At 47.6% G+C, this 26716-nt stretch overlaps 1 protein-coding gene across 2 annotated transcripts in view; it reads left to right on the top strand.

Moving 5' to 3' along the window:
- The first annotated feature begins 11221 nt into the window (after positions 1–11221).
- LOC128840617 (semaphorin-3D-like) overlaps positions 11222–26716 on the top strand; it is a 43613-nt gene continuing 28118 nt past the window's right edge. For both annotated transcript variants that reach the window (XM_054034844.1, XM_054034843.1), the window contains exon 1: positions 11222–11329. The gene's annotated coding sequence lies outside the window, so the exon portion shown is untranslated. The remainder of the gene's footprint in view (positions 11330–26716) is intronic.

The raw sequence follows: 26716 nt of genomic DNA, 5'->3' as shown, positions 1-26716 counted from the left end.
CGTGCGGCCCGGCGGGACAGAGCGTGCGCGGGCACGGCCTGCCTACGGGCGGGCTCCGCGCTGGGCGTGGCGCTGCCCATCCCGGGGGGTGCCTGGGTAGGCGGCACAGGGGGGCTCCTTGGTGGCCCCGCCACAGCCACGGGGGTGGGGGGTAGAGAGCGTCTCTGGGGTGGCCCCACCCTAGCCAGCTGGGAGCGGAGGTCTCTGGGGTTGTAACATCCCAGCCACAGGGGGGTCTCTGGGGTGGTGCCATCTAAGCGGCTGGGGGGGGAGGGCGTATCTGGGGTGGCCCTGCCCTAAGCAGCAGGGGACGGGGTCTCTGAGGTGCCACTGCCTTGGTCTGGAGGGGTCGCTGGGCTGGCCCCTCCTTGGACCCATCCCCGTCTGTGGGTGAGCCTGAGGTGGCACCACCCGTCTACGGGGAAGGGTAGGTTCTCAAGGCAACGTTGCAATCTGAGGGGCCTCGTCCGTCCCTGGCCTACCTCCCAGCTCTGCTCCCCAGCCAGCCCAAATGAGAGCCGGACACTGGGGGGCAAAAGGGACAGGAGTGACACCCCACACGGTGGCAGCCTGGAGCAGGGCCATGGGGCAAAATCGTGCTGTTGGAGGAGCATCCAAGGCTGGGACCGTGCAATTTACAGAGCGGCCTTTTACTGTGGTGCTATAGGAGGAGATCTCTAGCCTTGTGTTGGGCTATCACAGATGCACGCCAGGCTGACACGTTAGCATCCGAGGAGAGTACCCTAGTTCTGTAGTATTGGCTGAGTGACTCAGGGCAGACTGTGTTGCCAGAAGAGGGCTCCAGCTGGGCCTGGTGCAATCAAGAGATGGGTGCAGAAGCATCTGTGGAGTTCTCCCTCCCCCACCAGGCGAGGGTGGTATTCTCAGAAGAATAACCCCAGCCTAACACAGAAGAATGGGAAAAGTGTCCCTCTGGAAAGGTGACATCAGGAGAAAGCACCCCACTGTTATCCCCCAACAACCTAGCCTGCACCAACAGTCATTTTTATATTGGAATATTATTTAAAAGTTGACTAGAAAAGGATGTGAAAGTCCCCATAGCTCTGTCACAGTGAAGCAGGAAGTGGCAGCACGACTAACTCACACGTGGATGTCAGTCAGCGATAAGCATCATAGAAATGCCTATAAATAAATATTCTGAAAATGTAATCCAAAACCTACTGATTGTCTACCAGACAGTGTTCATCACTGGAACAGCAGGGGACCTAACAAAATAATCAATATCAGAGTATAAAGGCTCACACATGATCTAGTTTCCTCACCAGAGGTCTTCAGGGTAAGGAAATGTTATGTTTCTGTGCCAGGACTATGGTAGGGGCTGTTAAATTCTTCTCATTCCCTGCTTCATGATGTCCAGACCAGCAAGACTGAGCTATGTGGTGATCAGTCTAGTGAATCCAAATGGCCTCCACCCAATAACAGATTTGGGCATTTCCTGTCAGGAAACGTTTTTCACCCACTTCACATGTGTTGTATTGAGACTGGTTTGGCTACCCTCTTGAGGGCACTGTTTATCAGGAGGACACCATGGGCCTGGGCCAACGGAGTCTCACCAGAATTCATATACAGAGATCCAGAAAGTGCTAGGAGGGCTGAAGATTATGTCCTGTGAAATGTGCGCATGGCTGGTGAAACCCAGAAGGGAGGTTTGGGGGCACATTATTGATGGGGAATGTTAATACCTCCCTTCTGGAGAGCAAGATGCTAAATACCCTGAAGGGATGATCAGGACTTTGCTCAAGACATTTATTGTTAATGACTTCAGCCATTACCACTCTGCCTCAAACCTTCCCTTTATTAGACAGGTCAAAGAATGGCTTGATGACAGTCAAACCTGGTGATTGTCTTCAAATATATTATGGGCAGTCATAAAGAGGTGATCAATTGTTCTCCATGCCTACCAAAGGTAGGACAAGAAGTAATCAGCTTAATCTGCAGCAAAGGGGATTTCGATTAGATATTAGGAAAAACTTACTAAATTAAAGGATACGTATGAATAGGCTTCTTCCAAGGGAGGTTGCGGAATCCCCATTATTGGAGGTTTTTAAGAACAAGTTGGACAAACTCCTGTCAGAGATGGTCTAGGTATACATAGTCCTGCCTTAGCATGGGGAGATGGGCGATGACCTGTTGGGGTTCCTTCCAGCACTACGTTTCTATGATTCTATGGCAGCTCAGGGTTCACCTGGATTCCTCTGTTCCTTGGCTCAGCTACTATGGTTTCAGACCTGGCTAGGGTAGGGAGGTATCCTTAGTTGATGCTCTTCCTCCTCCAATCACTGGATAAAAGTTAGCGGTCATGCTGATGTTGTTAGCTCTATCAGCAGCCTTTGACAAGATGTGGTTGACTCATGGGCTCTGGCAAGGATGGGCAGAGTTGTTCTTTAATGGCTACAGTCCTTCTGTCTGAGAGTTTTCAGAGTGTGGTGCCTGTTTATATGCCACAGAACTGCACTCCATCCCACCTCTTTTCCAATGTGTATGTGAGAGGCATATGAGACTGCAGAGCAATCCACATGTCAGTAATACTCAGTTCAATACCTTCTTTTTGCCAGATCTGGGCAGTGCTTTGCCACTGCCTGGATAAAAGTGAAAAGGGCTCATTAGGGTGGAAAAGACAGACCTGATGCTTGTTGACAGGGGAAGTAACACGCACAGTGACTGGCGGTTGGGTCTGCTCTATCTGCTGCAGGACTGTCCAGGTTCATGCTCTGTGGGTAATTTTGAGCTCCCAAGTGGCCTTGGATTCCCAGGTAGCACTGATGGCTCATTTTGCTGCAGATTACTAAGAGGCTGCAGTGTTCCTTGCTGCCATAGACTTCACCCAGCTAGCATGGCCCTTATCCCCAAAGGCTGGACTACAACTTTAATATGCTCGAAGACCATTCAGGAGCTTTAGCTAGTGCAGAACATGGGATCCTGCCAGTTTAGTGGAGTGAATTAGTGTAAGCATACTGCACCTGTGCTAGCATCGCATCTGCTTCCATGGGCAGTTCAAGGTGTTGGTTCTAGGAGCATGGGTGGGAGAGTGTGAGGAGGGCAAGAGGCAGGAAAGCCTATTTCAGTATAACAACTTAGAATAATACTTTACCATGATCTAGCCCCTTTCTTCCAAGGAGCTCAACGCATTTTACAAATTTGAATTACATCTCAAAGGCCCTCTTAGAATTAGGTATTATACCTTCTTTACTGGGAGGAGAGGGGGAATGTTATATGGAAATTAAGTGCTTTGCCTGAATGTACCCAGTGAGTGAGAGCACTCCTGCCATCCAGCCCTGAAGTTTATTTAGCCCTGGATATGCTTTAGCCTAAAAACCAGAACACACACACAATTTATCTAACTAATCTAGCAAATCCTGAGGAGTTTGGTTAGTTTTGACTGCCTTCATTAGGGGCATGGTTGCATTTGCTACAAAAATACAAAGAATTGTTTTCAGAAAAGGTCAGTGCCCCCAGTAGGAGCAGCTATCCCCAAGCCTGGGGTTTTGGCTGGTAGGATTAAGAAGCAGCAACTGAGGTTTTGAATACATTTGGCCTTGGAGTGTTTGCGGCATGCTCTACCTTAGGAGAGGCTCTCAGAGGAGTGCTGTGTCTCTCAACTGGTATATTGATCATCTTGGAGAGGCTTATGATTATGACTCACCTGGCCTTTCAGCCCATTGTTATTTAAATTCTTTCACATTAGGTGGCAAACAATGGATGTTGATTGTTGGAAAAGTATTGATTCATCTGTCACACTGGCTCCCGGCCTGTTCTCTGCAATATCTGTCTGTCTCCTTCATCCATCTATGTCTATAGACTCCAGCTTTATCTGGACAGTGGTACAAGGTCCAGTGCAGGGGCCTGAGTGCTGCTAGTTGGACCGGTTAGTCAGCCTCACAGTTATGCAATCAACACACAGGCTTCAGTGAGCTCCATGCCCCTAATAGCCCTCTACTCAGCATCAGATTCCAGTCCCTCTCCTCAGCACAGGACCCTGGCTCTTCACTCTGTCCCCATCTGCTGGACATGCTGTGACCCCAATGCCAACTAGCAGAGGGCACGCCCTACCATAACTCACTTGAGGCCTGACATACTCATTGCCCCAACTCACTGTTGCCAGAATTTGTATATAAAAGGTGTCATGTAAGGTACCATATGCAAACTGGTGACACACTAGTCATTAATATTATTGTGCGATGCATGTACAGGTGATGTACAAAATATTATAGATGTGTACTGGAAATATGTTCCTAAAATGTCTTTGGCAGGCAATGAGTATGCCTTAGACAAATGAATGTTGTTTTGCCTGCTTGACTGTGTCTCCAAATGTAAATTAAGCAAAGTGACACCAAAGACAATGAAAACACATTTACATGGAAGGTAAACAAGGGCCATCAGGCGAGCAGGTGGAGGAGATGGCTACTTAGCAATAACAACAGGGAATGGAAGTTGCACCCCAAGAAGCATTCCTGCCTCTTGTAACAGGGTCAGTGAGCCAGGAGATTTAAGCAGACACAGAAAGCCGTTTTGGTATCTCTCACTGGGGAGACAAAAGGGGCCAGAGCGCTTGGAATTGGAGAAAGGTGGATCCTTCAGCCAAGGGGGTTGAAGTCTCTGGGAATTGACTGTTGGTGAGAAACCTGCTCAGTCAAAGATAGTGTAACTTGCTGAAATTAAGATTTAGTCACGGATCTTTCCTAGCTCTTTCACTCTTTCTTGAAGGCACTTAACAAATATTCTTTGTTAATAAACATTCTTGTTTCATTACAAAACCATCTCAGGGTTGTGTAATAAACTACAGGGTGGGTCTCTGTCTCTCTAGATGCAGCAAACTTATGAGTGTCCAGCGAGAGGGACGTGGCAGGGAGACGAGTCTGGGGAACTCGGGAGTTAGGGAGCACTGATGGGTATCTGCAAGGCAAGGTTTGGACTGGCAGAGTCCTCAAGAGAGTTTGCTGGCAGAGCAGTTGAGCTGGTGTATTGGGGAGGGCTCATAGTTGTGAGTGACCTGAACAAGATGTCAGACATGCCATCACCTGTCACTATCTCCCTTTCCCCAAATTCAGTTACACTGTATGTATTTGATCTAGGAGGGAGGAGAGAATGTGCTTTGTAAAAAATCACTTTAGACTCAAAGGGCCGACATAAGCAAGTGTCCATGGGGAGGACATTCACTGCATTTGGAACATTTTAGTTGGAACATTGCAAAATAATACTGCCTTGACAAACCTAAATGTTGGAAATACCATTCAGCAGAAGAAGACAATAAGAAGAGACCATGGCTGGAGAGAAATTCCATATATTCCATCACTGCTACAGTACTGGGAGCAAATCCTGAAATCCTTCCTCGCCTTGCAGTTGTTACACAGACAAAGCACAGGAACAAATCCGTACAGACACATGCCTAGAACCCCGACCAGGGGTATTCTATTTGCTACCCAAGATCCATAAACCTGGATATCCTGGACGCCCCATCATCTCAGGCATTGGCACCCTAACATCAGGCTTGTCTGGTTATGTAGACTCTGTCCTAAGACCCTACGCTACCAGCACTCCCAGCTATCTTCGAGACACCACTGACTTCCTGAGGAAACTACAATCCATCGGTGATCTTCCAGAAAACACCATCCTGGCCACTATGGACGTAGAAGCCCTCTACACCAATATTCCACACAAAGATGGACTACAAGCTATCAGGAACAGTATCCCTGATAATGTCACAGCTAACCTGGTGGCTGAACTTTGTGATTTTGTCCTCACCCACAACTATTTCACATTTGGGGACAATATATACCTTCAAGTCAGCGGCACTGCTATGGGTACCCGCATGGCCCCACAATATGCCAACATTTTTATGGCTGACTTAGAACAACGCTTCCTTAGCTCTCGTCCCCTAACGCCCCTACTCTACTTGCGCTACATTGATGACATCTTCATCATCTGGACCCATGGAAAAGAAGCCCTTGAGGAATTTCACCATGATTTTAATAATTTCCATCCCACCATCAACCTCAGCCTAGATCAATCCACACAAGCGGTCCATTTCCTGGACACTACTGTGCTAATAAGCGATGGTCACATCAATACCACCCTATACCGGAAACCTACTGACCGCTACACTTACCTACATGCCTCCAGCTTCCATCCAGGACACACCACACGATCCATTGTCTACAGCCAAGCTCTAAGATATAACCGCATTTGCTCCAATCCCTCGGATAGAGACAAGCACCTACAAGATCTCTATCAAGCATTCTTAAAACTACAATACCCACCTGCTGAAGTGAAAAAACAGATTGACAGAGCCAGACGAGTACCCAGAAGTCACCTCCTACAAGACAGGCCCAACAAAGAAAATAACAGAACACCACTAGCTGTCACCTTCAGCCCCCAACTAAAACCTCTCCAGCGCATCATCAGAGATCTACAACCTATCCTGAAAGATGATCCTTTACTCTCACAGATCTTGGGAGACAGACCTGTCCTCGCTTACAGACAACCCCCCAACCTAAAGCAAATACTCACCAGCAACCACACATCACTGAACAAAACCACTAACCCAGGAACCTATCCTTGTAACAAAGCCCGATGCCAACTCTGTCCACATATCTATTCAAGTGACATCATCATAGGACCTAATCACATCAGCCATACCATCAGGGGCTCGTTCACCTGCACATCTACCAATGTGATATATGCCATCATGTGCCAGCAATGCCCCTCTGCCATGTACATTGGCCAAACCGGACAGTCTCTACGCAAAAGAATTAATGGACACAAATCTGACATCAGGAATCAAAATACTCAAAAACCAGTGGGAGAACACTTTAACCTGTCTGGTCATTCAGTGACAGACCTGCGGGTGGCTATATTACAACAGAAAAACTTCAAAAACAGACTCCAAAGAGAGACTGCAGAGCTAGAATTGATATGCAAACTAGACACAATCAACTCCGGTTTGAATAAGGACTGGGAATGGCTGAGCCATTACAAACGTTGACTCTATCTCCCCTTGTAAGTACTCTCACACTTCTTATCACACTGTCTGTACTCGGCTAGCTTGATTATCACTTCAAAAGTTTTTTTTTTTCTCTTAATTAATTGGCCTCTCAGAGTTGGTAAGACAACTCCCACCTGTTTATGCTCTCTGTATGTGTGTATATATATCTCCTCATTATATGTTCCATTCTATATGCATCCGAAGAAGTGGGCTGTAGTCCATGAAAGCTTATGCTCTAATAAATTTGTTAGTCTCTAAGGTGCCACAAGTACTCCTGTTCTTCTTTTTGCGGATACAGACTAACACGGCTGTTACTCTGAGACAAGTTACTGTAACTAAGTGCTGTAGTTAACACAAGGATGGATAGGAGGACAGATGGGCCACAGAAGTAAAAGGTTTGAGAGCCATTTGTACATGGAACAGGAGTACCTGTGGCACCTTAGAGACTAACAAATTTATTAGAGCATAAGCTTTCGTGGGCTACTGCCCACTTCTTCAGATGCATATAGAGTGGAACATATATTGAGGAGATATATATACACACCTACAGACAGCATGAACAGGTGGGAGTTGTCTTACCAACTCTGAGAGGCCAATTAAGTAAGAGAAAAAAATTTTTTGAAGTGATAATCCAGCTAGCCCAGTACAGACAGTTTGATAAGAAGTGTGAGAATACTTACAAGGGGAGATAGATTCAATGTTTGTAATGGCTCAGCCATTCCCAATCCTGAGTTGATTGTATCTAGTTTGCATATCAATTCCAGCTCAGCAGTCTCTTGTTGGAGTCTGTTTTTGAAGTTTTTCTGTTGTAAAATAGCCACCCGCAGGTCTGTCATTGAATGGCCAGACAGGTTAAAGTGTTCTCCCACTGGTTTTTGAGTATTATGATTCCTGATGTCAGATTTGTGTCCATTAATTCTTTTGCGTAGAGACTGTCCGGTTTGGCCAATGTACATGGCAGAGGGGCATTGCTGGCACATGATGGCATATATCACATTGGTAGATGTGCAGGTGAACGAGCCCCTGATGGTATGGCTGATGTGATTAGGTCCTATGATGATGTCACTTGAATAGATATGTGGACAGAGTTGGCATCGGGCTTTGTTACAAGGATAGGTTCCTGGGTCAGTGTTTTTATTCAGTGATGTGTGGTTGCTGGTGAGTATTTGCTTTAGGTTGGGGGGTTGTCTGTAAGCGAGGACAGGTCTGTCTCCCAAGATCTGTGAGAGTAAAGGATCATCTTTCAGGATAGGTTGTAGATCTCTGATGATGCGCTGGAGAGGTTTTAGTTGGGGGCTGAAGGTGACAGCTAGTGGTGTTCTGTTATTTTCTTTGTTGGGCCTGTCTTGTAGGAGGTGACTTCTGGGTACTCGTCTGGCTCTGTCAATCTGTTTTTTCACTTCAGCAGGTGGGTATTGTAGTTTTAAGAATGCTTGATAGAGATCTTGTAGGTGCTTGTCTCTCTCTAAGGGATTGGAGCAAATGCGGTTATATCTTAGAGCTTGGCTGTAGACAATGGATCATGTGGTGTGTCCTTGAAGGAAGCTGGAGGCATGTAGGTAAGTGTAGCGGTCAGTAGGTTTCCGGTATAGGGTGGTATTTATGTGACCATCGCTTATTAGCACAGTAGTGTCCAGGAAATGGACCGCTTGTGTGGATTGATCTAGGCTGAGGTTGATGGTGGGATGGAAATTATTGAAATCATGGTGGAATTCCTCAAGGGCTTCTTTTCCATGGGTCCAGATGATGAAGATGTCATCAATGTAGCGCAAGTAGAGTAGGGGCGTTAGGGGACGAGAGCTAAGGAAGCGTTGTTCTAAGTCAGCCATAAAAATGTTGGCATACTGTGGGGCCATGCGGATACCCATAGCAGTGCCGCTGACTTGAAGGTATATATTGTCCCCAAATGTGAAATAGTTGTGGGTGAGGACTTCAAAAAAAATTTCTCTTACTTAATTGGCCTCTCAGAGTTGGTAAGACACCTCCCACCTGTTCATGCTCTCTGTATGTGTGTATATATATCTTCTCAATATATGTTCCACTCTATATGCATCCGAAGAAGTGGGCAGTAGGCCACGAAAGCTTATGCTCTAATAAATTTGTTAGTCTCTAAAGTGCCACAAGTACTCCTGTTCTTTTTGCGGATACAGACTAACAGGGCTGCAACTCTGAAATTTGTACATGGGAAAGTTCTGACCCCTTGTGGCTGAAGCTGTATTGACAGACTGAGCTACAGCAAGGACTGGACTGAAGTCAGGCATGAATGTTGTATGGCTGGATGGGTACAAAAGAGATAATATTTGGATCTGCATCAGAAGCCATGGAGAAGAAGAGGATTACAAGGAAAAGTGAAGACAGGTTTATCTGTTATAACTTCACTCACTAGAATACTCCGTTACCACCAGTTTTTTTTTATTTGCAACTGATTTTTCCCGGTGCTGTTCTAGATATAATAATAATTTTCTCTTATGCATATTTCTTTCATAGATATTAAAGTGCTTTACAAAAACAGCTAAACATTATTATTCCTATTTACAGGAAAACTGAGACAGTGAGCTGGTAAATGACTTACCCAAGGTCACACCAAGTCAGCGTCAAAGCCAGGACTAGACCCCACATCTCCTGACTCCTCTGTAGGCTGCTCAGTGCACTAGACCACAGCTGCTCAATTCCATTAGCTCAACGGAGTCACCAAAAGAGTAAAAAAATATGAGCACAAACTTTACACAGCAATATTTACAAAGTAATAGTGATAATATCACAAATATAAATAGTTCCTTTCATCCCAAAGAACCCCAGAGTGCTTTATAAACAGATGGAAGCCTCTTGACCCACCAGCAACATGCAGCCACCTCGGGGAGAAAATGTTGGTAGCTGTTTAATAGCACACACTCATTCTACACACACATTTAGGATAGGAAATGAAGATGCATGATCTAGTAATCTGAAACTATAGGGGCAATTTTGGAAGGCAGAATGCAATTACCCAAAGTAACATGTACTTGAACGGTCTCCCATTCAGATACTGACTATGCCTAACTCACCTTAGTCTAGGAGAGCTAACAAATTACACCACAAAAGGGAATAATTCTCTTTCCTGTTTCATAGCAAGATCTAAATGCATGCAACATTTTGTAAGAATTTAACTTAATACTGTAAATCACTTCATGCCTTGATCCAATAGCTGGTTAAATATTAGAGGTTGAACCACTCTAATCCGGCACTCCCTGGTCTGGCAACACTCGTGGTCCGGCATAAGGGCCAACTCCCTGGGTGCTCTGGGGCCTAAGCCATCTAACTCCAGGTGGTGGGTGCCCGTTCACAGATCGCCAAGCAGAGCTAGGTGCCACCCTGCTCCCTGGATTAGGCACCCATCTTCAAGAGAGGGGCAGGGCTTAGCATACACCTCTGATTGGCATCTCCTATTAGCTGGCTTCAGCAGCTCCCTGCTAAAAGTGCTGTTTTTTGTGGACCCCATTCATATGTGCCTCTCTCTTCCCATTCATTGAACAGGGAGCCTACCTGCCTAACTTGGCTTTTTGGATCACAATGTTGTTCCTGGATTTTCTAGGTGCCATGACCCTCAACGTTGCAATGCCTAAGTGCCTTTGTGGATCACACCCCTTAGGTGCCTAAGTGACTTTTAAAAATGGGACGTAGCCACCTAAATCACGTAGGCCTCAGTGCTGAGCAGAGAAATGCCTAAATACCACTGAAAATCTGGGCCTTGGCCTCTTTGTGTCTCAGTTTCCCCATCTATAAAGGAGGGATAATCACAAAGTGTTTACCTATTGGGATATTTTGAGAGTTAATTAATCAATCTCTGTCAGGTGTACTGAGCTCCTCAAATGAAATGAGCTCTAGAAAAGCAGAGAACACATAATTTAATACAAAAATCTGCACCCACTTCACAACCATGATCAGTGGCCAGTTTGCAATTTTACAATAGGTGCTTGGAAAGTATTTGGATCCAAACATCTAGCTCGATGAATACAGACATTTACCACTAGATGTCACCTCTTCCCAGCAAATTTTGTCTGGGCCAAGGAACTGGATTAAGGATTGAGAATGAAACAAATAAGTGGAACAGATGGTCTGGTAACAGCTCCTACTGTTTTTATGAATGGAGGCCATCTTTGGATGACATCACTCTTGACTCCACCCTTACTCTACAGCTTTCTTGTACATTTCAGGTGCTTCTGCTTTGCAAGGGGCTAATGCACTGGAGGCTGTTGAGCTTGAAACAGGAAAGCAGCATAAGCAGACAGCACACTGGTAAAGGGACAGCAGCTCATCATCTGTAAGAGTCAGCAGAGCCTTGGGGTGGTGAGTAGCAAAGAGTTATTAAAGTGCTACTGTTAGTGGCTGGAAAATCTTTGTATTTTTTTCTCCCTGTGGAACCAAAATTGTGTTTCCATTTACATTGGGACAGATCCAGTGTTAACTCCATCAAAGTCAGTGGAGTTATGTCAGGGTTAACCCACTGTAACGGAGCACACAGCTGGCCTCTACATCTGCAAAACGGCTTCTGACTGTGACTTATCCTTTCCTAACTCAAAGAGCAAATAGAGATTACTCTCTCACTCCTGTTCCATATTATGTGATGGGGAAGTCTCTAGTAAGCCTATTTGTCATCATTATAAATGCCTTACTTTGGATTCAGCAGATTTTATTACCAGGATAAGGCTTTGTATATTCCATGCTGGTAATTTCTATGGCTTCTTTACTCTGACCATTTAATTTTCCACCAATAAATCTTAATCTGAAATTAGTTTATGGATCACATTTTCACTGAAGGACTGTTCCATTCAGAGGACTGTTCCACTGACCACAGGCTACTCTGCTGGGTCCCCCTCCCCCCAAAAAAGTAAAAATGACTAAATAAATCTTTGTTTTCCATTTGACTTTGTCTGACAGCACTAATGTTTAAAGAAAAAAATTACCACTAAGTCCACTGAATGAGTTAAACCCTCTCCAGGGCAAAGTTCTGCTCCTTTAAACCAGCTGTCGCACCTCCCTCTCTGCAACTTCTCTACTCCCAGAAACTCAGGACATGCAATGTAGCAGGCAGAAAAGAAACAGACCCTGAGAAATGTAAAGTGCTCTCTGAAAGAATCATTTAACTCACGCTCTTTAGGTTTCTAAATATTTCAGTACTTGTGTTATTGATGACTGGGGAGCCTGGGCAGACAAAACCAATACTGCCTTTCGAAAGGGAGGGATGTTTCAACATTGTCTTTTTGTAAGATTTCATTTGAACAATGGACCAATATAATAATTACTTGCACTTATATGTTTATAGATAGAAAAGGATCCCAAAGCACTTTGCAAATTTAAACGAAAACTGTGTACCCAGAGATTATTTACCCACCCCTGATATGACACCCCCTGCTGGGGTGGAGCACAGCAGTAGTCTGATGATACTGTATTCAGAAATGCTACCCAGCCGTCTGGGATATTGCTTAAAAGATACCAAGTCCAATGGAAACTGTAGGGGGATTCAGAGTAGCAGCCGTGTTAGTCTGTATCCGCAAAAAGAACAGGAGTACTTGTGGCACCTTAGAGACTAACAAATTTATTAGAGCATAAGCTTTCGTGGACTATATGCATCCGAAGAAGTGGGCTGTAGTCCACGAAAGCTTATGCTCTAATAAATTTGTTAGTCTCCAAGGTGCCACAAGTACTCCTGTTCTTTTTGTAGGGGGATTGTCAGTCGGCAGAATATAGCTGGCCAGAAATCTCAGGCTGTTGCCAGGACTCAGCTTAGTTTGCGATCTCTCGGTGTTGTATCACTGCATGGGTGTGTGGCTGGAATCTAGCTGGCTGCTGGTGAGCAGCATGGAATCTTTGTTGAGCTAGGGGCCAGCATAGCCTTGTTGCTAGCTTAGTGTCCAGAGAGGTCATGTTATCATGGCCCAGAAAGGATAGCAGTAGTTTATATATATATATATAATGTGTATATATACATACACACACACACACATTTGAGACACAGAAATATAGGCTGGGACATTCAAAGGGGCCCAAATCCCATTAACTAACTCCCTTAGGCCCCTTGAAGTTCCACCCACAGGACTTTAGAGCAGAGATCAGACTTTGTCAGATTTTCCTACAGGCCAGGTTTATCCAATCCATTAAAGAAATAAATGAGAGTGTGTATACCAGGTGGAAGAGGTGGATGAGGCTTTTTTTAAGCAACTAACAAAATCATCCAAAGCCCAAGATTTGGTGGTGATGGGGGACTTCAACTATCCGGATATATGTTGGGAAAATAACACAGCGTGGCACAGACTATCCAACAAATTTGAAAGTAGAAGGCAGCCTGGGTGAAAGTGATCATGAAATCATAGAGTTTGCAATTCTAAGGAAGGGTAGAAGGGAGAACAGCAAAATAGAGACAATGGATTTCAGGAAGGCAGATTTTGGTAAGCTCAGAGAGCTGATAGGTAAGGTCCCATGGGAATCAAGACCACCTTGGCTTAACCACGAGATCTTGCATGATCTAAAAAATAAAAAGGAGTCTCATAAAAAATGGAAACTAGGACAGATTACAAAGGATGAATATAGGCAAACAACACAGGAATGCAGGGGCAAGATTAGAAAGGCAAAGGCACAAAATGAGCTCAAACTGGCTACAGGAATAAAGGGAAACAAGAAGACTTTTTATCAATACATTAGAAGCAAGAGGAAGACCAAAGACAGGGTAGGCCCACTGCTTAGTGAAGAGGGAGAAACAGTAACAGGAAACTTGGAAATGGCAGAGATGCTTAATGACTTCTTTGTTTCGATCTTCACCGAGAAGTCTGAAGGAATGCCTAACATAGTGAATGCTAATGGGAAAGAGGTAGGTTTAGCAGATAAAATAAAAAAGGAACAAGTTAAAAATCACTTAGAAAAGTTAGATGCCTGCAAGTCACCAGGGCCTGATGAAATGCATCCTAGAATACTCAAGGAGCTAATAGAGGAGGTATCTGAGCCTCTAGCTATTATCTTTGGAAAATCATGGGAGACGGGAAAGATTCCAGAAGACTGGAAAAGGGCAAATATAGTGCCCATCTATAAAAAGGGAAATAAAAACAACCCAAGAAACTACAGACCAGTTAAGTTTAACTTCTGTGCCAGGAAAGATAATGGAGCAAGTAATTAAGGAATACCTTAATTAAGGAAATAATCTGCAAACACTTGGAAGGTGGTAAGGTGATAGGGAACAGCCAGCATGGATTTGTGAAGAACAAATCATGTCAAACCAATCTGATAGCTTTCTTTGATAGGATAACGAGCCTCGTGGATAAGGGTAAAGCTGTGGATGTGGTATACCTAGACTTTAGTAAGGCATTTGATACGGTCTTGCATGATATTCTTATCGATAAACTAGGCAAATACAATTTAGATGGGGCTACTATAAGGTGGGTGCATAACTGGCTGGATAACAGTACTCAGAGAGTTGTTATTAATGGTTCCCAATCCTGCTGGAAAGGCATAACGAGTGGGGTACCGCAGGGGTCTGTTTTGGGACAGGCTCTGTTCAATATCTTCATCAACGACTCAGATATTGGCATAGAAAGTACGCTTATTAAGTTTGCGGATGATACCAAACTGGGAGGGATTGCAACTGCTTTGGAGGACAGGGTCATAATTCAAAATGATCTGGACAAATTGGAGAAATGGTCTGAGTTAAACAGGATGAAGTTTAACAAAGACAAATGCAAAGTGCTCCACTTAGGAAGAAAAAATCAGTTTCACACATACAGAATGGGAAGAGACTGTCTAGGAAGGAGTACGGCAGAAAGGGATCTAGGGGTTATAGTGGACCACAAGCTAAATATGAGTCAACAGTGTGATGCTGTTGCAAAAAAAGCAAACATGATTCTGGGATGTATTAACAGGTGTGTTGTGAGCAAGACACGAGAAGTCATTCTTCCGCTCTACTCTGCTCTGTTTAGGCCTCAGCTGGAGTATTGTGTCCAGTTCTGGGCACCGCATTTCAAAAAAGATGTGGAGAAATTGAAAAGGGTCCAGAGAAGAGCAACAAGAATGATTAAAGGTCTTGAGAACATGACCTATGAAGGAAGGCTGAAAGAATTGGGTTTGTTTAGTTTGGAAAAGAGAAGACTGAGAGGGGACATGATAGCAGTTTTCAGGTATTTAAAAGAGTGTCATAAGAAGGAGGGAGAAAACTTGTTCACCTTAGCCTCTAAGGATAGAACAAGAAGCAATGGGCTTAAACTGCAGCAAGGGAGGTCTAGGTTGGACATTAGGAAAAAGTTCCTAACTGTCAGGGTGTTTAAACACTGGAATAAATTACCTAGGGAGGTTGTGGAATCTCCATCTCTGGAGATATTTAAGAGTAGGTTAGATAAATGTCTATCAGGGATGGTCTAGACAGTATTTAGTCCTGCCATGTGGGCAGGGGACTGGACTCGATGACCTCTCGAAGTCCCTTCCAGTCCTAGAATCTATGAAGCTATGAATCTATACAGGTTGTAGAGCCTTGCTTATTGTCTGTAGCTATTCCTTATTGATCTAACTTTAGTGCAAGCATCACAGAGATACAAACACAGTTATTATTCATTAGCTCGAGATGGGGGAATGTGGCGGATCAGGAGTTATCAGTTTCATTAGAAACACTAGGCCAAATACCCTGCTCTAATTTCATTGCAGCCAGTGGAGATGAGAGAGAGTTGAGTTGAGCAGGGAACCTGTAAAGATATAAAACTGGCCTGCAAGCCTTCTCCAAAATGCCACTGCCTGTCCTGTTCATGGAGGTGGCTGAACCATACCTGTTCTGTACATGAGAGGACTTCACGCTACAGGGCTGTCCATTGTACTCCTTTCGCCAGCACCAAGCTCACACATAAAGAATAACAGCTGAGCTCATTAGAGCAGGAGCCACAACAGAGCTCCCTAGGAATGGTCGTCTCTGCACAGAAAGCAGGGACGAGAGCCAACGGGACGCACTTACTGATGGATACTAAAGCAGGCGAGTGCTCCTGGCCTCCTCGCTTCCATCCGTGCTCCTGTGACACCCTCTCCAGGATTGTTTACAGCGAGAAGGAAGATTTATTGCCAATCTTGGCTACTGCCCCATGGGAGCTGCCTCTTCCTCTAGAAACAGCCCAGCCCACACTCTTGCTGGAATTACAGCGAGGACCTCTCCGGGGAGCGCAGAATGACCGGTGCTTTTACAAAACCTGGGATCCCAGGCACAGACCTGGTGCTGAAAAAATGAGCGAGGCAAAGACAGACAGCTGAGGAATCAGCTGAGTAGCTCCACACATCCCAGCTGGAGCTGGGAAGGCTTTTAAACTAGGGTGGGGGAGGGAGAAGAGAAGCTTTGGGAAAGATGCAGCCAGTCCTTCCCCACATGCATGTATTTAGGCAACATTCTTAACTGGGGTAATGACCTGCTGTGACATAGCTCCTGAGAGGGGCAGGACAGAACCCCAGACCAGAGAGGGGGAAAAAGAGTTTATTCTGTTCCAGGAATTCCCAGGCCTAGCTTTGAGCCCTTTCTCCTCTTCAGTTTCCTAAATGACCCACATTTGCTCTCCCAAATGCCTTTGTTCTGAGTGCCTTTCATCAACAGAGTTCACAGGACTTGATAGTATCATTACCCCTCTTCCACAGCTAGGGAAACTGAGGCAAAGTGACTTGCCTGAGGTTGCAGAGCTGGGAACAGAACACTCTTTAACTCATTGGGGGGGGGGCTGGTTCTCACTCCAGAGCCCTTTCCATTGGGTCATGCTGCCTCTCTAAATATCCCCACAGATCATAACAATCATGAGCACAAACAAACAGACCCCTGGACCCACCGGTACCTGGCTAGCAAGGTGTTAGGGTGGTGTATCAGTACCATAGATGCGATGGCTGCCACACTGGGAACTCAACTGAGAACCTTGAGAACTAAAAGCAGGAGTCTCTACAGATAGAGTTAAAGAGCCTGGCTCTGTAGCTAGGGATTGTGACTGATCCGTATCCTCTGTAGAGGAGACAGAGATGAACACATTGACCAATGGGTTGCATGGACACACGCTCATGTGACTGTGCTGTATCCATCCTCAGTCATTCCCTGTATACCCAGACCCAGCTGACAGCCCACTCACACCCACTGTGCCACTCACTCATACACGTGCACTGGGCCGACACTATTTTATTTGCATGACATGGGACACAATTGTTGCTCAACATTATTGCTCATGGCGAATAAAGTCTAATCGTGTGCCTGCCCAGGATATGACTTCACAGAAACAATGCGCTTCAAAAACACCTGGCCATCAGCTGTGATTCTTCATGTCTAACTCACTGGCAGGCTGCCATGTATTGTGTGGTTGCTTCGCCACCTCCTTCACGTCTCCCGGCATCAGGCTCAAGTTTATTTCCTCACTTTCCAGGGGGAGATTTCTGATGTCAGATAACGTGAGGAAGTCTCTTTCCCAGAGCTTTTAATGTGGTGAACAGCCGGGTAGACAATGGCTTTCGGTTTCAGTCTCTCCTGAGTCATGTTGAGAACAGAACTGTACCACATGCGATGCACCTGCGTAGTGTACCACTACCTGAATGCTGTAACCACATCCACACCCCAGCCTGTGCCTATCCGCTCTCATTCACACATGCACACTCACTCGGACATAAAGGGCCAGAGCATCCCTGGCACGCTGAGCTCTTTCAAAAAGGCTGGCCTAGCCTGCACTGCAGAAAACAAGGATGGGTCAGTGGCTAGAGAGCCAGCCTGGGCTGTGGGAGACCTGATCTTGAACCCTGCTCCGCCACAGACGCCCGTGTGTTCTTGAGCATATCACCTAAGGTATGTCTACATTGGTTCTGAAGAGGTCATTCCCAGCTGGTGCAGACATTTGGATGGAGTTAGTGAACTAAAAACAGCAGTGTAGTCACAGCGAAGTGAGCAGCAGCACTGGCTAGCTGCCCCAAGGCCAATCTCATCTGAAATCCCGGGGCTAACTCGCCCAGAGTTAGCACTGGTGTGGCGACCCTAGCTGGAAATTACACCTCTAGCTCCACGGTAGACATACTCCTAGTCTTGATCTCAGTTCCCATCTTTACTAGCACTTCTCTACTGCACAGGAGTGTCGTGGGGATAATTAGATACTGAGGCACCCTGATACTACAGTGACAGGGAGACAAAAGCCCCTTAGATAGATACCACATACACACATCAGGTTGGCCCCACACACCCCGGCCCTGGCTACACTATTGCTCACTCCAGTGCAAGTGAGCTGATGTATCATTCGTGTTGGGAGCTTTTATACAGACACGCCTCCTGGACGCTCAGCACTCTTTGATTAACCCCATCTTTGCTAGATTCATTCAGGTTTGACTGATATGGTGTTAAATGGCTGGGGACACGGGAGCCTTCTTTGCCTTAAAATGTGGCCGCAGTCAGAAATGTGACCCTGCAAAGGACACTGGGGGCTCCAGGTTTATTTTCCTCTCATCAGCTCAATTTGCCCTCCCCCCTGACAAATTTTCCTTGGGTTTCAGCTCATCACCAGGATCACCCGGGTGCAGGGCCCCTACATGGGGCTGAATGAATGGCCAGCTGGGGCCAAAGTCATGGTGTGCATCTGCCTCTCAGCCATTCACTAATCCCCAGGAGATTAGACAGGCCAAATCCAGTGCTCCTGGCTCAGGAAAATTCCCATGGCCTTTTATTGCAGGGCTGCAGAGGAACCACCTAAGGCAAAAACCAAGCAAGATCTCTTTCTTAACTTTTTATTAAACTACAGAGCCTCTCCTTCCCTGGCTCAAACCACAGGGGATGCTACTGAGGTTCGTTCCAGAGGTGGCTGGCTGAATGGTACATTTTATCCCCTGGAGTGAGGCCACTCAGGGAGTGAGAGAGGCAGGCCTGGATGTGCCAGAGGAAAGAGCAGTTCTTCTAAGAGGCTGTGGGAGCATGGCACTGTACAGGGGTCCTGGGGACTCATCCAGAGAGCCTCACATCAAATCCAGGCTGCAGTTACAGAGCCATTGCAGCTGACAGCCTCTGAGAAGAAGCAGAGATGGTGCAGGAACCTCCTACTGCACATTAAAACATTTTCTCTGCCAGAGTCCCCCATGCCTGTTTGTTCTATTTTATTCCAATTAGAGCAGGAGACCAGGGGAGGGCAGGGAGTGGGCTTCCTCTGGATTAAAAGAAAATACTGGCAAAGCTTTGATGTGTCAGGTGGGGGAGGCAGGCTCCCTCAGCTGAGGCAGGGAGCAGCTTCAGGAAGGTAAGACCCAGTAACCTTCGCCCAGGGCACTGGCTGGCATCAGTGAATCCATCTAACTGGGTCACTGAGCAAAGCAACCAACTCGCTCTGGGGCCAAGGTGGTCTTAGTTTACTGCAGATTAACTTTCAGCAGGAGAAATCCCTTTGAAATATATTTGTAGGAGAGTTTTCAGTGAGTTGAATGCAAGCGCTAGAAACTGGCTTCTTGATAGCCCTGGATAGTGATGTATCCGTGCTGCAGGGCAAGCTTCCCCCCCCCCCACCCCATTTGTGTCAAGGCTGAGCAGCTCTAGGGAAAGTGCCTTCAGTTCTTGGCCTCACTGCTGAGACTGTGAGCAAAGGGCCCTTTGTGAGGTCAGGCCACGACCACTAGGAACCTGACAGACCACACACGTTTCACAGAGGCCACCGAACAGCCAGCAGTGCCAGTTACTTGTCTCCACTGACCGTGTCCAGATTTGCTCCGGTGACCTAGAGGTGAAAGTCTCTGTATCCAAATCCTGTGAGCCAGCAATTTTCTCTTAACAAGGTTGTTCTGCATGAAGTGAAGGATCATGAAAAAGATGGGGCTAACACTTGCTAGATTCAGGCAAGTGCTTTACAAGTTACCACACACAGCTCTGCTGATGACCCCAGTCCTGAGCTGCTATCCCCTACTATGCCAGCCCTGAGCTCCCCCCCCCAGATCTGCCTCTGCCCCTCAGTCCTGACCTGGCACCCCCTGCTATGCCAGCCCTGGGATCCCCTCACAGCTCTGCAACTGCCCCTCAATCCTGACCTGGCATCCCCTCACAAACCCACCCCTTTCCTGCCCAAAAGTAAAAATGTGACATTGAGACCATCACATTTATTTTCTGTTTTGATTTGAACCCATGTTTCCAGGTCTGAGAGGTTAGGGCACTGCAGCAACCCCCACTCCTCTAGATATGGAATATATTTAAATTCCTATCCCCTAGGGCATCCAATGATCTTGAGCCGGGCTGATGTAAAAAGCACTAGCAACAGCGCATCATGCCTGGCAATGGCCATCTCTCAAACTCAGCACACCGAGGTCTGGAGCCCCCATCTGATTTTGCTGCATTAACCTACAGATTCAGCTCAGAAAGTCTGATGAAGTGAGTGGTAAAGAGGGACAAACTCCATGGGTCTCTGACTTGTTGTACTGAGTGTGAGACCATGTGTTATTAGACAGGTGACAAGTGTCAGTTTCTTCCCAGCAAAGGGAATTTCAGTGTAAAGAGCTCTCAGGAATGTGTGTGTCTCCTGGAATCTGCAGTGCATTAGGGATCAGTCACACTCCGTGATGTGGGTGGGATAGAGGCTCTTTGATACACTACGTGGGCACTTTGCCTCCACACCCTCCATCAGAGGGTATCAGCACACTTCAGACATTAGGACATTTAAACCTCTTGACACCATTATGAATTAAGTAACTAGGTGCAACACTGCCTTCTGATGGATGGCTCAACTCCATGGCAAAACGATACGGCCATCAGCAACTCTCCTTTCTCTGCAGTGGAAGGGCCATGGGTTCTTGGAGCCAGAGGTTGCAAGAAGTTCTGATTGATCACAGTGTGCAGCATAAAGACACTGATGAAGTTTCTACATGGCCATGTTATGCACACACAAGAGGGAACAGAGTTACGGCTATCCACGCCTTGAAAGCTGTGTTGGCTTGCAGAACATTGGCAATAACGCACAAGTGCCCTAATCTGAACACCACCAGAATGCTGCCCTGAACGTGGTAGGAGATTCACAGGAAGGAATCCCCCTCCTCTGCCCTCTGTGTGGTGTGGAGCTCCTATGGTCCATCACAGCAGAACTGCCTCTTGTGAGCCTTAAAGAGTAGACAGCAGCCCTGCCTCATTCTTTTGCACCTTATGTCCTCCAGATGGACTAAGCCAAAGGTTCCTCTGATGTCCTTATCTCAGTCCCTCACTTACCTTTTTCCTCTGAGCTGGCCATGCATGCTTTGTGCAGTGAATGCTTCCCCAGCTGCACATTCTAAGAGCTGGGTGAAAAGTCCTGTGCCAAATGTCCCAGGCATGCAGAATTCACTATGCAATGGCTCCCAACTTAGTCATTCTAAACCCATTTCTCACCAGAAAACTCAAAGATACGTCGCCTCTGTCAGGGCTATTTCCAGGCCAAATGCCAACTTCTTCCCACCAGTCGTTTCATCTGTGGAGTTCTCAAAAGGTTGCAGGATGGGTTTTTTTTAAATCATGGGATGAAACATGATTTATTCCTTCTCCTGGTCCTCCAGAATGACTGAATTGGCTCTGCTCAAACTCTAACCAGCAAGAGCTCCGTTCCTCTGCAAGGAGAGAACTTCAGTCCCAAAGGCAGAAGGTAAAGGAGGTTCCAAGATGCTGCACTGCTTGCTGTTGCTATAATTAATAAGGGAGTCTGGAAGGCATACTCTGGGCAGAGGCCTGATCCTAGTGTAAGGAGCAGGGTACCAGCTGCACACATTTTCTTGCCTTTTCAGTGGTTCATCAGAGTGGGGATTCAGGCAAACAGCCAGGAAAGCAGGCCACATTGCTGGTTCAGCTTGAGATGTGGCTGCCACGCACTTGTCTCGCCTTTCTGACCCTGGGCTTTGTCTGGAGAGAAGCCCAGCCCTCTTCCTCTCAATCTGTCCAAACTTGTCACAGCTGCCATCTGGCTTCATTTGCCTTGTGGCTTACTCCCCACAGAGAAGACCTGCCAGGATGGTCAAGGAAGCAGGAGCCAGGCCACTTCATACAACTACTCTTCCAAACAGTGGGCTCTCAGTGGCGAGAGATGAAGGGTGGACAGTGTGGAGATGGCAGCAGTGTGAGCCACCAGATAGGATCTGAACTGGTGGCATTGATAGCTAGGGATGGGTGAATCCCGAGCCAGGCAGGAAGTGAGCTCACAGTCCTAGAGGCTCTCCACTCTACTGGGGCTCATGGGACAATATTTTGTCTGGCTTAGACTTTACTCTGAGGCATCATATTCACTGGTTGATTACTTTATGTAATCACTGGTCAGTTGGAACACCTCTTCCCATTGCAGCGACTGTCGCCTCCTCAGCACCTGGGGGCTCCCTGCAGCTCTTGGGCCAGACCAGACCCACACTTGCTGGTAGAGGGGAGGTGCAGGTGGTACTTCCCTATGCCAGTTTGGCCCACTGCCTCCTAGCAGGATTCATCTGCCGGAGAAAGAGTGGACCGGTCCTAGAAGGTGGGGATTCGCTCCATGTGGGCAAGTTAACAAAACCCCACGGTCAACAATGTCAAAGGCAGACGAGTGATCTGAAATCATCAGCATTAACACCTGCCCTTGGCCCACTGCCAGCCAGCGAGACAAGTGCAGGCTCTGGGCATTACTCAGGCCTGAAACCAGACGGAGGAGGGATCAAGGAACCCTGAGGCCACCAGCCAACACTATAACTGCCTTGCTCAAGAATGGAAGGTTAGAGATAGAGAGTGAGAGCTGGTAAGTGCCTCAGCCACAGACAATAGCTTCCAAATTATGGGATTAACAGCCACTTGTTAGAGGAAAGCCAGTTCCCTAACCCCTCCTAAAGTGGTATTAACCACCTTGGCCATCAATGGGCACAGTCATTCCCCATTTGCATTACAAGCCGTAAGGGGCATGGTGCCAGCAGAATGGAACCTCAGGGAGCAGAACTCCCAGAGACGTATGTGTCCCTTCTGGACAGACAAAGATCTGCTCCCTGGAGAGCAGCCTGCCAAACCCTGATCCCACTGATCCTGTCCATGGAACAGATGGAAAATTCTTTTCAGTGCAAGAGAGAGTGGCGGCAGCTGGGATTTGCCGGGTCCTCAGAGAACTTGGCATAGTTCTGATGGACACAGCTCCATACACGGAATAGGGCAGGAGGAGAAAGCAGAGGCAACCGCCCAGCAGATGGAGTGAAATTGACAAAACAGCTGAACCCTGGAAGGGCTGGGAACTCTTTACATCACAACATAGAAAGAATAAAAATTGAAGGAAGAGCTCACAGCCCCAAATGTCAAAACAAGCCATAAAGTTCCCCTGACCTGGACAAGACCTGCTGCCAGGCTCTCCGGCGCCGAGTTATCAGGGGGACGGAGCTGTGTCTGCTACAGTTGTTATTACCACACCTGGGAGCGGTGGGTTCTCCTACCAGGCAGGTATGAAAGGCAGATGGTGAAAAGCTAAAGCAGCTCAACCAAAGGAGGGAGGGGGGGGGGTGTGTGCGCGCGCTGAGAGCAGACAGAGCTTGTTCCTTCACATTCCTGGAACTTAGCACGCTTCTGTGTTGCCGCTTTTGGGAGAAATCCGCACGGGGTGATAATTGCAATAACCGCATTGAATCTTGCCAATCAGGACTGAGGGGCATCGGCAGGACTGTGTGAGGGTCACAGTGCTGGAGTAACCAGGGGGTTACCAGTCAGGATGGAGGGGCCCTGGCAGAGAGTGGGTGTGAGGGAAGCTTGCACAGAATGTGCCTGTTATACCCGGTTAGCATTTCCCCAGTTTGAGTGCTGGCTGCAGAATTCATCCCTTCTTCCTGCTCCCTCCCTCTCTCCGCCTTCAGGACTCTGCACAGGCAGTTTCCTGACTCATATGTATCACCCCAAATGACTGAAGGTTACAGGCCACTTTTTTACAGTACATGTATTGGCTACCCTGCTGTCACATGTTCATCACACTTCTGCCTCTTAAGGTCACTTGCACAAGGGATGAGATGTTACGTGTACGTAAGGCTCACACGAACAATACGTGCCATCCAGCGACCTGTGCACACTCACAGCACAGAGGGCTGTTCCCCTTGCTGGGAAACACAGCAGGGGAGGGAAGTGGGGCAGGGAGGAAAGGAACTCGTTTATTTTTGTCTTTGTCATCTCATTTAGAGAAAGATGACAGCTGTCTTGCCCTGAGCCCCTGCATTAAGCAGGGAGCAGCCACAGCTGCTGGGGAATCCATCACACTTCACCATAGGAACTAAAACCTCCGTGGAATTCATGGAGCATAGAGAGATTTCGACACACGTGTACATGCAGACAAGTGCACACACATCTGTTTTTACAGAGGCACAGGCTGGGCCCACAGATATAGGTATGTGTCTCTGCACACAGATGTATACAGAGGAGTATGTGCCCATGCATACTGCTACCACCCCTTACACATAACATGTACATGGAGATGCAAGTAGCAGCACACTAATACACCACTCAAACGAATACACAGAGAGAGGCCCCTCTCCAGATTCAGATACAGTAAGCACAGCCCCAGAGCGACGCGCTATACAGCAGGGGGAAGGGTGGCCTGGGAATGCCTCCTGCTTATGCCCTGAGCAGGTGTGGGACAGTGGTCATTCATGGCCCTGTCACTCAGGCGAGGCCTGACTCGGTGCATGATTCAGTTTTGCTCAGGGAATTGCGGGGACTCTCTGGGTGTGCCTACTCTGCAATTAGACACCCACGGCTGGCCCATGCCAGCTGACTTAGGCTCAGGGGCCGTTTAATTGCAGTGTAGCTGTTCGGGCTCAGGCTGGAGCCTGGGCTCTGGGACCCTGCAAAGTGGGAGGGTCTCAGAGTTCATGTTGCAGCCCAAGCCACCTCAATTAAACAGCCCCGTGAGCCTGAGCCCCACTCAGCCGGCACAGGCCAGCCGCAGGTGTCTAATAGCAGCATAGACATACCATCCAAGTCCCTCTTGCAGCCCTGATGAGCTTCTCCATTTTTGCCCCATCCAGACGCTGCAGTGCCTGGAGTCCATCCTCAGCACATCCAAAATGGCCAGAGGGGGCATGGCAGCACATCCTAATGCTTCATTAGCACCCCCGGCTCCAACTCCTGCTGACTCAGGAGAGCATCTGCAGGTGAAAGCAGGACTGCAGCATCAGGCCCCCCAGGAGCGTGAAGCCTGGATTTAAGAACGGGATCTGGGGCTAATCCACTCGCGCCTTGCTCTCCCACGCTGCAGCGTAATGCCAGCCCAATGCAGCGGGTATCTGGGGAGGGGGAGTTAAAGGCACTGAGCTCTCCTATCTCAGGCAACCTAAGAGTCACCCACAGCCTGATCTAGCAGGAAGCTTCTCTTCCCCTGCAGGGCTCTTTACCACCCTGTAACGCTCACAGACTACGTGCAACCCCCATCTGGCTATCTCTGCTGGCTGCTCCCCTGAGCTGCACCCAGCGGTTGACCCCGTCCTCCTGGGCATGACCCATCTAGCTCCAAAGAGAAACACAAGCCAGCAATCTCCTGCAATGTTGTTTCTGGATCATTTTGGAAACCATCAAGAACCTGCTGAGCTGTGCAGTGCAAATGGCAGGCCCCATTGGGCCGGGGGGATGGATCAGGGAGCATGTTGTAATTGCTATTGGTGCCGTCGTATAGCTCAGAAGGCTCAAGCACAACATACACATCCATTCTGGGAGGTGATCCACAACCTAGATCTCACTGCCAGGATACGTTCCCTGAAATTCAGTCGACAACTCCTTAGCTCAGTTTCCTCCCATAACTCCTAATTACAGCACTTGGGAGGAATTCTGTGGGGTAACCCCTTTGTGGTGTTTACATCCTCCCCTATAGTGGTCATCTTCCACCTGTAGATGGGTACAAATCCCTCAATCAGGGATCAGCTCTAATGGAGGCGCATTGAGCAATGCCACAGGATGCACAGACGAAGTCACCGGGTCTCCCTGCGATCCATTGCTCCCAGAGCACTGTCACAACAAGCACTTGGCACAACGAGAGAGGCACTGCTCCTGGTAACCTGGGTGGTCAGTGGGATCGGGAATGCACAACTCCGGTCAATGGCTCAAAGCCAGCCCAGGTCAATAGTGACTAAGTTGTCACCATCGGAAGACTGCTCGGTTGCCTATGTGAAAAGCCTGTCTTGTTTCAGTCCAGTTCGTGGTGGATTGGTATCTACCAGCAGCCCACATCAGGGTGAGGCGCAGCAGCAGAGCTGGGAAGCTGGTGCTGTTCTGCAGAGGACTCTAGTTTTCAGGTTCGAAGGGCCATGGCATGGCTGGGGGGTGGATGGCCAGGCCTGTAAACACAGCAGGGGGTGGGGGGTGCTGCAGGTGGTGACTGAGGTGCATCTGGAGAGTTGTGGGGCGGGGGGGGGCAGAAGTGCTGCTGGTCAGGCAAGGGAACATTGGCACAGAGGTGGAGGAGCTGCAGGTCAAGCAGAGGGCGTCTATGGCTCATCCTGGGATCATGACCAGCTCTGCCCAGGGACACTGGTCCTTTTTTATGAGAGAGAAAATTCACCAAAACCTTGCCCCATCCCCCCAAATCCAGAACCCATAAAGACTGGCCTGGCTCCCACTGACACTATCTGGATGCGTCTTTCCTGTCACAGTCCTGGCTCTGAAGCCAGACACGCAGAAGTGCCCTTGCCCAGCCGCCTGCACCCACAGCGCGCCCTGCTCCAAACAGAGTGAGAACACACTTGTCGTTCTGGACAGTTGATTACATAAAGCTGTCGGGAGTGTTTAATTTAACCTTG

Source organism: Malaclemys terrapin, chromosome 7 (assembly GCF_027887155.1).
Source record: "Malaclemys terrapin pileata isolate rMalTer1 chromosome 7, rMalTer1.hap1, whole genome shotgun sequence".
Taxonomy (NCBI): domain Eukaryota; kingdom Metazoa; phylum Chordata; order Testudines; family Emydidae; genus Malaclemys; species Malaclemys terrapin.
This window is presented reverse-complemented; position numbering and strand designations above follow the sequence as displayed.